The sequence below is a fragment of the Engystomops pustulosus genome, chromosome 8, assembly GCF_040894005.1.
Source record: "Engystomops pustulosus chromosome 8, aEngPut4.maternal, whole genome shotgun sequence".
NCBI lineage: Eukaryota > Metazoa > Chordata > Amphibia > Anura > Leptodactylidae > Engystomops > Engystomops pustulosus.
The window spans coordinates 84,916,063-84,929,797 of NC_092418.1; the positions used below are offsets into that span (position 1 = coordinate 84,916,063).

At 44.9% G+C, this 13,735-nt stretch overlaps 1 long non-coding RNA gene across 2 annotated transcripts in view; it reads right to left on the minus strand.

Moving 5' to 3' along the window:
* LOC140074727 (uncharacterized) overlaps positions 1-13,735 on the minus strand; it is a 508,369-nt gene that overhangs the window by 56,960 nt on the left and 437,674 nt on the right. The window lies entirely within an intron of this gene.

The following is a 13,735-nucleotide window of genomic DNA, read 5'->3' on the forward strand; positions in this document are numbered from 1 at the left end:
GGCCTCCTTACATATATAGCTACATATTATATTGTGTGCACATGTGTATTTTTACACCCTTATATATAAACCCTTTACCATTGTCTGATTGATCTATTGAACATGTCCGTCTTAGGACTTTTTTTTATGGTTTTTAATTGTGTCTATGTATATGTCTTACAATAAAAGATTTATTTTGTTGACTTCACCTATATGCATCCCCCTTCTTTCTTTTCCATTTTCAATATATAACCTTCTGCAATTCCTAAATGTAGCAAAAGGCAAAAATGTACTGGTGCTTCCTCTTTCTTAGCTTAAACCCCTGCAGATCCACAGGTGTTTCTGCAATTCCTAAACACTTTAAAAACAAGGGGAACTGAACAATGTATATTGATTAAAAGAAATTGTATCTACTTGTTGGTTTAAAGGGTTTGGCCACATTATCTCATGTTTTTTGTAATGTGTAAAAGTGTGTGTGTGGGGTGGGGGCAAGATATTAGGTAATTTACCAATATACACCTATTAATATATTACCTAATATACTTTGCTTTACACTTACACATGCATTACAAAAACATGAGGAAAAGAAACCAACCCCTTTAAAAATTTGCTGATTTCCTTTTGGCTGGACTTTTGACATTATATTGGCATATGTCTCCTGTATGCTCTTTCTAGTTCACCACAGCTGACACCTCAGATTCATATGATGGATTGCCTAGTTCTACAAGAACAGAAATGTTTGCTAAATCTTGGCTTTAGGAAAATTAGTTTTTTACCTATAAATTACGGAGTAATACATTTACTGTTGCAGCAGGTGACAAACTATTCATTTGAGATTTCTTGCTTGGATGTTCCTAGCATTCAGCTTTTATCTGCGGTTTATGTGTAAATGTGGATATATGTTCTGAGAATAATCTATATTCAAACATTACAGAAAGAATGAAAAGCTTGAATAAGTTGAGATTACTCAAAGGTTGCAGTTGATCTCTGGTGACTAGAGATGAGCGAGCACTAAAATGCTCGGGTACTCGTTATTCGAGACGAACTTTTCCCGATGCTCGAGTGCTCGTCTCGAATAACGAGCCCCATTGAAGTCAATGGGAGACTCGAGCATTTTTCAAGGGGACCAAGGCTCTGCACAGGGAAGCTTGGCCAAACACCTGGGAACCTCAGAAAAGGATGGAAACACCACGGAAATGGACAGGAAACAGCAGGGGCAGCATGCATGGATGCCTCTGAGGCTGCTTAATCGCACCATTATGCCAAAATTATGGGCAACAGCATGGCCATGACAGAGTGACAGAATGAAGCTAGATAGCATGTAAAACATCCAATAATTGACCCTGACACTAACGGGGACGGCATGCAGAGGCAGCAGCAGCAGCGGCAGGCTAGAGAGTGGCATGGCGACATACCCTAAATGGACTCAGGCTTCAAACCAATGGGTGGCAGAGAGGAACCAAAGGAGGTGAGCAAGAAGCGCTCAAATAATATCGGTACATGATAAAAGTTTGCCAGTATATTTTGTGGATTACACAGCAGGGTGGCGACAAAGTTAACATGGAAGCCATGAAAACAACCTAAAATTCTGCCTGACACAGCTCGTTTGATAAGGGGACCATGTATGGAGGCAGTGAACTAGTAGTAGATTAAAGGTGCTGCAGTTAAAACTATGTTAGTTGGATCTTGGCATGGAGCTGACGCTCCGCTGCCAGGCGAGCTTTCGCCAATCCAAGCCCCTGTCTCTAGGCTACTCCCCAAACAGCACTTCTAAGAACCTTTTGTATAAGATCAAGTGTAGTAGCGTTCTTATAAGTTTAGGATATGGCGGGTGAGGGGAATGTAAACAGATGCACAAGAAGCGCTGAAATAATATTGGTAAATGATAAAAGTTTGCCAGTATATTTTGTGGATAACACAGCAGGGTGGCGACAAAGTTAACAACTTTGATGTGGAATCCATGAAAACAACCCAAATTTCTGCCTGACACACCTCGTTTGATAAGGGGACGATGTATGGAGGCAGCTATATGGACGACTTTTGGAGGTAGCAGTGGAGACAACGTGTGGAGGCTGCTATGGAGACAATTTAATTTGGATAGTGCCTGTATGTGGCAGTCCAAAAAAGTTTTCAAACCAGAGGAGCAGGTAGGTGGCCCTCCAGAAAAATGAAATAGATTGAGTGCCTGTATGTGGCAGTCCAAAAAAGTTTTCAAACCAGAGGAGCAGGTAGGTGGCCCTCCAGAAAAATGAAATAGATTGAGTGCCTGTATGTGGCAGTCCAAAAAAGTTTTCAAACCAGAGGAGCAGGTAGGTGGCCCTCCAGAAAAATGAAATAGATTGAGTGCCTGTATGTGGCAGTCCAAAAAAGTTTTCAAACCAGAGGAGCAGGTAGGTGGCCCTCCAGAAAAATTGAATAGATTGAGTGCCTGTATGTGGCACTCCCAAAATTTGTTTAAAACAGAGGACCGGGTAGGTGGCCCTCCAGAAAAATTAAATGCATAAAGTACTATAGCTAGAGCCAGTGGGCCCTGTCAAAAAATAGCCAGTTTCCTCTGCTTTAGTGTACAAAGAGGAGGAGAAGGAGGAAAATGAGGAGGAGGAGGAGTGCATAAATTATTCAGGTTGAGCTTCCTTCACCTGGTGGAGATTGGAAATTATGAGAAATCCAGGCTTTATTCATCTTAATAAGCGTCAGCCTGTCAGCGCTGTCAGTCGACAGGCGTGTACGCTTATCGGTGATGATGCCACCAGCTGCACTGAAAACCTGCTCGGACAACACGCTAGCGGCAGGGCAGGCAAGAACCTCCAAGGCGTACAGCGCCAGTTCGTGCCACATGTCCAGCTTTGAAACCCAGTAGTTGTAGGGAGCTGTGTGATCATTTAGTACGATGGTATGGTCAGCTACGTACTCCCTCACCATCTTTCTGTAAAGATCAGCCCTACTCTGCCGAGACTGGGGACAGGTGACAGTGTCTTGCTGGGGTGACATAAAGCTGGCAAAAGCCTTGTAAAGCGTACCCTTGCCAGTGCTGGACAAGCTGCCTGCTCGCCTACTCTCCCTCGCTACTTGTCCCGCAGAACTACGCACTCTGCCGCTAGCGCTGTCAGAAGGGAAATAGTGTTTCAGCTTGTGCACCAGGGCCTGCTGGTATTCATGCATTCTCACACTCCTTTCCTCTCCAGGGATGAGAGCGGAAAGATTTTGCTTGTACCGTGGGTCCAGGAGAGTGAATACCCAGTAATCGGTGCTGGAATAAATTCTTTGAACGCGAGGGTCACGGGATAGGCAGCCTAGCATGAAATCTGCCATATGCGCCAGAGTACCAACGCGTAAGAATTCACTCCCCTCACTGGCCTGACTGTCCATTTCCTCCTCCTCCAACTCCTCTTCTTCTGCCCATACACGCTGAACAGTGAAGGACTCAAAAATGGTCCCCTCTTGTGTCTCGCCAACATTCTCCTCCTCTTCCTCCTCACCCTCCTCCACCTCCACCTCCTCCGATATGCGCTGAGAAACAGACCTAAGGGTGCTTTTGCTATCAACAAGGGAATCTTCTTCCCCCATCTCTTGTGACGAGCGCAAAGCTTCCGACTTCATGCTGATCAGAGAGTTTTTCAACAGGCCAAGCAGCGGGATGGTGAGGCTGATGATGGCGGCATCGCCACTGACCATCTGTGTTGACTCCTCAAAGTTACTCAGCACCTGACAGATATCAGACATCCACGTCCACGTCCACTCCTCATTGTAGACTTGAGGAAGCTGACTGACCTGACTACCAGTTCTGGTGGAAGTTGACATCTGGCAGTCTACAATCGCTCTGCGCTGCTGGTAAACTCTGGATAACATGGTTAATGTTGAATTCCACCTCGTGGGCACGTCGCACAACAGTCGGTGAGCGGGCAGTTGGAGGCGGCGCTGCGCTGCCCTGAGAGTGGCAGCATCTGTGCTGGACTTCCTGAAATGCGCACAGATGCGGCGCACCTTCGTGAGCAAATCAGACAGATTGGGGTATGTCTTGAGGAAACGCTGAACTATCAGATTTAACACATGGGCCAGGCATGGCACATGTGTCAGTCTGCCGAGTTGCAGAGCCGCCACCAGGTTACGGCCATTGTCACACACAACCATGCCTGGCTTCAGGTTCAGCGGTGCCAGCCACAGATCAGTCTGCGCCGTGATGCCCTGTAATAGTTCTTGGGCGGTGTGCCTTTTATCGCCTAGGCTCAGCAGTTTGAGCACCGCCTGCTGTCGCTTAGCGACGGCACTGCTGCTGTGCCTAGAGCTAGCGACTGATGGCGCCATGCCCACGGATGGTAGTTCGGAGGAGGAGGTGGAGGAGGGGTGGGAGGAGGAGGCATAGTAGGCCTGAAAGACCTGGACCGAGGTAGGCCCCGCAATCCTCGGCGTAGGCAGTATATGACCAGCCGCAGGGTCAGACTCGGTCCCAGCCTCCACCAAGTTAACCCAATGTGCCGTCAGCGATATATAGTGGCCCTGCCCGGCAGCACTCGTCCCCGTGTCCGTGGTCAGGTGGACCTTGTCAGAAACGGCGTTGGTCAGGGCACGGATGATGTTGTCTGACACGTGCTGGTGCAGGGCTGGGACGGCACATCGGGAAAAGTAGTGGCGGCTGGGGACCGAATACCGAGGGGCGGCCGCCGCCATGAGGTTGCGAAAGGCCTTGGTCTCTACTAGCCTATAGGGCAGCATCTCCAGGCTAAGCAATCTGGAGATGTGGACATTAAGGGCTTGGGCGTGCGGGTGGGTTGCACTATATTTCCGTTTCCGCTCCAGCGTCTGGGGTATGGAGAGCTGAACGCTGGTGGATGCTGTGGAGGATCGTGGAGGCGACGATGGGATTTTTGTGCCAGGGTCCTGGGCAGGGGGCTGACTATCAGCTGACACAGGGGAAGGAGCAGTGGTGTGCACGGCTGGAGGTGAACGGGCTTGGTGCCACTGAGTGGGGTGTTTAGCATTCATATGCCTGCGCATACTGGTGGTAGTTAAGCTAGTAGTGGTGGAACCCCTGCTGATCCTGGTTTGGCAAAGGTTGCACACCACAGTCCGTCGGTCATCCGGTGTTTCCTTAAAGAACCTCCAGACTTCTGAAAATCTAGCCCTCGCCGCGGGAGCCCTCGCCACGGGAGCTTCACTACGTGACACATTTGGCGCTGATGCACCTGCTCTGGCCCTGCCTCTCTGTCTGGCCCCACCACTGCCTCTTCCAACCTGTTCTGGTCGAGGACTCTCCTCCGTCTCAGAAGCACTGTGTTCACCCGGCCTCTCAACCCAGCTTGGGTCTGTCACCTCATCATCCTCCGATCCTTCAGTCTGCTCCCCCCTCGGACTTCCTGCCCTGACAACAACTTCACCACTGTCTGACAACCGTGTCTCCTCATCGTCGGACACCTCTTTACACACTTCTTCCACTACGTCAAGAAGGTCATCATCACCCACAGACTGCGACTGGTGGAAAACCTGGGCATCGGAAAATTGCTCAGCAGCAACCGGACAAGTGGTTTGTGACTGTGGGAAGGGTCCAGAAAACAGTTCCTCAGAGTATGCCGGTTCAAATGCCAAATTTTCATGGGAGGGGGCAGACTGGGGGGGAGGAGGCTGAGGTGCAGGAGCTGGAGGAGTGCCGATTTCGGTGACATGGGTGGACTGCGTGGAAGACTGACTGGTGGACAAATTGCTCGAAGCATTGTGGGCAATCCACGACATCGCCTGTTCGCACTGTTCTGGCCTCAACAGTGCTCTACCACGAGTCCCAGTAACTTCAGACATGAACCTAGGGAGTGTAGCTCTGCGGCGTTCCCCTGCTCCCTCATCAGCAGGTGGTGTCTCACCCCGCCCAGGACCACGGCCTCTGACCCCTGCAGTAGTTGGACGCCCACGTCCCCGCCCTCGTCCTCTACCCCTAGCCCTCGGGTTAAACATTTTGAAAATGAGAGTTATAACTTTAATTTTTTTTTTACTTTTTTTTGTGTTTTTTTGTGTTTTTTTGTTTTTTTTTTGTGTTTTTTAGTTTTTAAAACCAAACGATGCTATCCTATTGCTATGGCTATTTTCTAGCCAAGTATGAAAGCACACTGCTATGCCAGATGAGATGACGCTGAGTTATGAAAAAATAAACGTAAAATAAAAAGGAAATGGCAGACTGTGCCTAATTGAAATCCAACCCCTAATAAATTTTCCCACTTCGGTCTTTGCGATGGATATGTGCGTCACTAAGCGCTAAACACAGCGGTCGCAAGTCTCACTCCAAATTCCTCACAATTGGCTAGTAGATGCACTGCAGCAAGGACAGCCACCAGCAGATCAACCAGAAATAAAATATATATAACGCTATTGTAGGCGTAAGTAAGCCGTTTGGATTCTCCTATGGCTATTTTCTAGCCAAGTATGAAAGCACACTGCTATGCCAGATGAGATGACGCTAAGTTATGAAAAAATAAACGTAAAATAAAAAGTTAATGGCAGACTGTGCCTAATTGAAATCAAACCCCTAATAAATTTTCCCACTTTGGTGTTTGAGGTGGATATGTGTGTCACTAAGAGCTAAACACAACGGTAGCAAGTCCCCCTGCAAATTCCTCACAATATGGTACTAGCTGCACTACTAGTGCCAGCAAGCCCAGCCACAAGCAAACAAAAAAAAAAAAAGTATAGCGTTATTGTAGCCCTAAGAAGGGCTGTTGGGTTCTTGTTGAATCACTCCTGCCTAACACTATTCTAATAGAACACCCTAACGCTTTCCCTAACCAGCAGCAGCTCTCTCCCTAGCGGCATCCAGACACAGAATGATCCGAGCAGCGCGGGCAGCGGCTAGTCTATCCCAGGGTCACCTGATCTGGCCAGCCAACCACTGCTATCGACGTGTAAGGGTACCACGTCATGCTGGGTAGAGTGCAGAGTCTCCTGGCTTGTGATTGGCTCTGTTTCTGGCCGCCAAAAAGCAAAACGGCGGGAGCTGCCATTTTCTCGAGCGGGCGAAGTATTCGTCCGAGCAACGAGCAGTTTCGAGTACGCTAATGCTCGAACGAGCATCAAGCTCGGACGAGTATGTTCGCTCATCTCTACTGGTGACCTAACAGTGTCAGAAGATCTTTTGGATACAGAGTTTGCCCAAAGCAGGCACCATTATTATTGTAAACATATACAAAACATACATTTTGTAGGGAGTTTTGAGATTTTATTTCTTCATGTAACTATCTATATTTGGTCATTTTCACTCTGACTTCAAAGCCTATAAAAGCCCCCATAAACATGGACAGAAAATGTCATGAAATAATCACAAAACCATCACAAAATGCCTTTCTGTTTCAATGCTTCACATCCACTAAGATCCACTGAAAATCAATATCTTAAGCTCAATTTAAGAAAATTTACCACCAAAATCCACCAAGATAAACAAAGAACACTTCCTCATAGATCCAGGCACAGTGACTGTGGTAATATTCACATATTTGTTCTCCATGGCCTCATTCCTTCCAGAATCACCTTTTATAATTATGCTAATGAGCCTAACAGCTATTGGGGGCATTTCCAGAGACCCTCTGTGCTGCAGCTCCACAGGCGATTATAGTGTCTGACCCTCCCCTTCTGCTCCCTCAGCACTCCCCCATCTCTCTGCCTGATGTAATCTAATACAGAAGAGAAAGTTTCAGCACAAAGTGGTAGGGGTTAATTATTCCTGCACACTGGAACAGCATGTGAATCTGAAGCATGGAAAGGCTGTGGTAACACCCCAGGAGCCCTTCAGTTTCTTTACCATAATTTTATAAGTTGATTTTAAAAGGAAGGAGACCATGAAGAAGAAGTTTACCACAGTCACAGTGCCTGGGTCTATGAATAAATGTCCCTGGTTTGTCATGATGGATTTTGATGGATTTTCTTTATGTTCGGATGAACCTAATAAGACCTAATCACAATATCATTCGACCATATGATAATGATGTTCATTTTCCTCCAATAATATTATCACACATAATATACTGCATATATACTTGCCTGGGGAATTACCACAGGACCTGCATAATCAAGTGCTATTACTTCTCATACAGCCTATACCCACATTGCCATTCCGATTCACAAAGCCTGCCCCATGTCCAGCTCAGACCAGCTACCGGCTATATGCTTGTCTCAAAGATTAAGCCAATTATGTCCAATTATAAACTACATGTTACGGCAAATGTGTATGGCTTATTAAGTCAGTTATGGTCTTTCCACCTTCTTGCACATCCTACACCCACATGTCCCCTTATTCATGTTCCTCTACTTTTCACATCGCCAGCACCCCAATGGTCTTTGCTTTTAACACAGCCTGCAGTCAGCATCTCCAATATCTGCTCCTGTTCATACATCTCATCCTCAACCACCATCCCACATCCATATTTTTTACCCTCTTCCTTTACAGTCTGCATCCCCTTGCTTCTCTCATTTTCAGGAAGACTCCATTGTTTCCTCCTTCTCATACAGCTTTACCTCATGTCTCCTATTTCTTACACAGCATCCATCCTCATGTCCTCTACCTTCTTATAATATAGTCCACATCCCAATGTCTGTCTCCTTTGTACATAGCATGCTTAGGTGCACCCCACCTTTTTCACACAGCTTGTATCCCTATCCCCGCCCCCTTTACATAGTTTGTGGCTCCATTTTTCCTCTCTCACATAGCCTGCACCCTTTCCCTCCCTGCTCAATTGGCCTGCATCTCCTTTCTCTTCCAGCAGCTTTCACCCCTCCATCCCCATTCTTCCCATACATCTTACATTCTTCTTTCCTCTAATGGTTTATGAAGCCTGCATCTCCCCTGTTTCCTTGGGAAACAATCAGCAGTTCCAGATTCTGGATCCTTCTAACAAAGCTTGTCCTCCCATTTATCCTTCCTCACAAATTCTGTACCCGTCAGCTTCTTTATCACACAGCTACCATCCCCATAGCTACACCTTTAACTCATAAAACCTGCACCCTTGAAGCGGTTTTTATCACAAAGCAAGTTAAGCCCTATCTAGCCCTCATTGCACCCCAAGACGACCAGAGCAATCTTTCTCTATACAAAAAGACTTGGATCCGGGACAACAGAAAAGATCATCCACGAGTGTTCTTTGTCAAAAACGAACTTCCGGTATTTCATGAAAGACATCTTAAAACATGAGGAGACAGTCTGGTTTACGCCTTTCAACGCAATAGCGTCTTAATCATAACCTCTATAGAGCTGACAGAGTTTGACAAGTACGACATTCTACAATCTCCATCAGCTCCATAGAGATAGTCATCTCAGGGCGTGACAAGAAGTGTGACAGGGGTACATCGGACATCACTGAGACTCTGTGTATTTATAGTCTTATATTTTTTTATAATTTGGAAATACTAATGACCATACTATAGAAAAATTTGCACTGCCAAACTTTCCCCAGAGGATTAAGTAATCAGACTTTGATTTCTCTCAGCGATTTCCGAGATAATTTGAGCATTTCCTGTGCTCTTCTACTGTACGAAATGGCATAGTACAATTTCACACATTATTAAATCGCATAAGAATCCTTATTCTTTCATTTATTTTCCAGATTTGTGGTTTTTTTTAATTGTTTTAACTGCTTTTTATAGTGTGGTAAATTAAAGGAAAACCGAAGCAAAAACAAAAGGTACATTAAAGCTGAATCTTGTGCATTTTTGTAAAAGTACGGTATATACTCGTGCATAAGCTGAGTTTTTCAGCACAAAAAAATGTGCAGAAAAATCCCACCTCGGCTTATACACGAGTCAATAAAAACAGTAAACTTACATACTCACCTTCCGGTGCCCCCGATGTTCGCCTTGCGTCCTCTTCTGTCTTCTTTCAGCTGAAACAGCCGGCGTAGCCATGCGATCTCCCAGCCGGCGCATTTTATGATGTGGCCGCTGGTGACGTCATAGTATGCGCTGGTTGGCATATCGCATGTACGCATCTCTGTCGTCTGTTAAAGCAGAAAGAAGACAGAAGAGGACATGTGACAAGTATCCGGGACACAGAAGGTGAGTATGTAAGTTTATTTTTTTATGCGGGCTGGCTATATAGTGAAGGGGGCTGGCTGGCTGTAGAGTAAAGGGGGCTGGCTGGCTATACACTTAAGGGGGCTCACTGGCTATATACTACTAGGGGCTGGCTGGCTATATACTACAGGGTCTGGCAGGCTATATACTACTGGGGGCTGGAAGGCTATATACTACAGGGGACTTGCTGGCTATATACTGGGAAGCTTGACCAATGCATTTCCAAACCCTCGGCTTATACTCGAGTCAATAGAGGGGGTGGAAGAGAGTGGCCCACAATATGTGGGGTAGATGAGAGGGGGTCCGCAAGATGAGGGGAAGATGAGAGGGGAGGACACTAGTTTAAAGAGAGATGGGGGACATGAATCAAGGGGGAGAATAGGGGGAGCCACAAAATGAAAGGGGAGCAGAAGGGTGTCACAAAAAAGTGATTGCTTCTTATCGAATGCTAGTGCTTAGGTCAGGGTCTAAAAACTCCAGATGCACTTGATATGTGTTTCAAAATGTAATTCAGTTGTATCTTGCCCTCATACAATATAAAGACATATTGGGAAAACGCAACTCAAAACACATATGCGTTTTTAACATAATCAAAATTGAGGCATTTTGGAATGTGTTCACATTTCATTTCAAAATATAATGCAAACAAATTGTGTAAACATGGACTAAAAATGTAGCTGCAAAATGATATAGCAGTAGGTGGGCCCTCAGAATAAATTTCATTGTTGGGCTCAAGGCCCCCTATTTTAAAACTGCTGGATTTCATAGAAAAAGCGTAGTGCAGAGAACAGGACTTGTGCATTGTAGTGAGATATAATGCAAGGAGTCTGTTTGTTACTCATAATAGCAGAGCAGAAGTGTTTAGTATGATTATAATTCAGCGGTACAGTTCTTCAGGAATGTAGGGACTCCTTGCATCATATTTCATTATGATGCATTATGTGTCCTGTAACTAAATATGAGTACCGTTCACCTTTCTCCTACAACAATTTCACCCTTTGTTCTCATATCTTGTTTTATCCCCACAACACATACACAAAAGCTCAATCTTTTCTATGAAAACAGCTTGAATTTACTGTATTTAGGGAAATAATTCATTTGTAGACAATGCACATGAATGTCAAACATGTTGGAGGCATAAACGCAATTACACCAATAAAGAGGTGAGGCATTTTGCTGTCAAATCTTCTAAAGTTGCAGTCCCTGGACGCAAACTGGTGGGGACCCCCTCACGATTTTTTGTAAATGTTGCTAGTAATGTATGCAACCCCGTAATGAATGTATACAGCTCTCCAGTATACAGCGCCACCCCCAGTAACACATATACCAGTATACACAGCACCACACCCCTTAATACACAGACACATTATATTTCGCCAAGTAAAATACATACAGCATGCCAACATAGAGTATATAATACATACAGTGTGCTGCCATAGAGTATATAATATATGCAGCGCGCTGTCATAGAGTATATAATATATACAGCGTGCTGTTATAGAGTATATAATACATACAGCGTATGTATATAATACATACCGGGGCACATTTACTAAGAATGGTACAAACTGCACTCAGTGTGGCTGCTTGTGTATAATGCAGATGGCGCTAAATTAATGATGTCTGGCACACGTTTTTCATGAATCTGGCGCTCCCTGAAATGGCCTGACAGACTGCACCAACTCTCTTTCTGGTCCATCTTTAATATAGGGCTTCGAACTTGCATGTTTAATCCGGCAAACATTCCAACTGAGCACCAGAACGCCCCCTAATTTGTGTCGCAAACATATTTGTGGTTGACACTTCTTAAATACCTGTGCAAGCAGTTTACACTAGAAAGAACATGCAAGTCTACCAAGAAACTGGTGCAAAGCCCTTAGTAAATGTGCCCCACAGCGCAAACGCCATATAGCTTATAATACATACAGCGTGGCGCCATATGGTATATAATACATAGAGCATGCCACAATATAGTATATAATACAGCGTGACGCCATATAGTATATAATACAGCGTAATGCCATATAGTATATAATGCATACAGCGTAATGCCATATAGTATATAATGCATACAGCGTGCTGCCATATAGTATATAATGCATACAGCATGTCGCCATATAGTATATAATACATACAGCGTGCCGCCATATAGTATATAATACATACAGCATGCCGCCATATAGTTTATAACACATACAGCGTGCCGCCATATACTATATAACACATACAGAGTGCCGCCATATAGTAAATAACACATACAGCGTGCCGCTATATAGCATATAACACACACAGCGTGCCGCTATATAGTATATAATACATACAGCGTGCTGCCATATAGTATATAATACATACAGCGTGCCGCGATATAGTTTATGGCGTAAGCAAGCCGTATAAAAATATAGAGCATGATGTGGAATTAAGCCAAACCTTGATATCTATTCCAGTAGGAACAGACTTTCAACTTTAGACAGTGCTGGTTGGGTCTACTTAGCACAGTGTAGGGAAACGTGTGAATGCATCTTAAGGCTACATTCACATGGTGTATGGCGGCCAAACATCGGCGTTGAGGAGAGGAGCAGGGGATGAGCGCTGCTTACTCCCGCCCCTCTCCATAGAGTAACATAGGGCCCGGCGCCTTGTTCCGTCAAAAGATAGGACATGTCCTATCTTTCTACGGGCTACGGTGCGGTATGGTGCCACACGTGTGCTGCACCGTATGGCTCCCGTACAGTGTGTGAGGCCATTGAAGTGTATGGGGGACATATATACGCCATATATACGCCGTATATATACGTCCCCCATACGTTCGTATGAATGTAGCCTAAGGCTACACGATGTTTTTCATCCGTATGCAGCACGTATTTAACTCCTATTTATACGTCCCCATAGACTTCTAAGGGCATACGGAACGGAAATATGGGAGAAAATAGGACATGATCTATATTTTTAAATGTACAAATATTACATTTAGCGGGCGATACACCAGGGGCACCTCTCAAGTCAGCATTAGGAACATTTTTGTCATTACATCTGTATTTTTCTATGTATTGCTATATTTTTATATGGCTAATATACCGTATGGTATAGTACAGTGTTAATAGCAGCAATATAAATGGTTGGATCTATTGCAACCCGTAAAAAAATTCATACGGTTGTATGAAAGCAGCAATAGATTAACTAAACATGGCTCGCAAGAAATACCTCAAAATGGCAGATAATGATGGAACGTGAGATTGTCAAATTCTGGAGTACAAGAATTTTATCCTGTAATTTTGCATTAAATGAATTTGAAGGGAACCGGTCACTGCATTTCCATATATGCAGCCAGTGACAGTTTCCTATAGAGCTTCCTAACTGACTGACCCCCTTCTTTACGCTAAAAATTGTTTCGCTAACATCCACATAAATCACTTTTTATCATATGCTACCTGGAATCAAAGGGGGCGTGTCCTGCTCATCCGGCCTCTCCATCTAATACTCCGCATCCCTTATGCCTCTTTACTGGTCACAGTTCATGTCATGGGACCAGTGTGACATCATCTCAGATCCCTTAGCCTCTTAATAATAGCAAACTGTACCACATACATGTAGCTGTCCACATAAAGTCACTGCAGCGTCCATGGATTTTTACTCCTCTCCATCTTCCATGGAGGCTGCTGTGATTTCATGTAATCACATACAAGGTGTACAGTTTGCTATTATTAGAAGGCTAAAG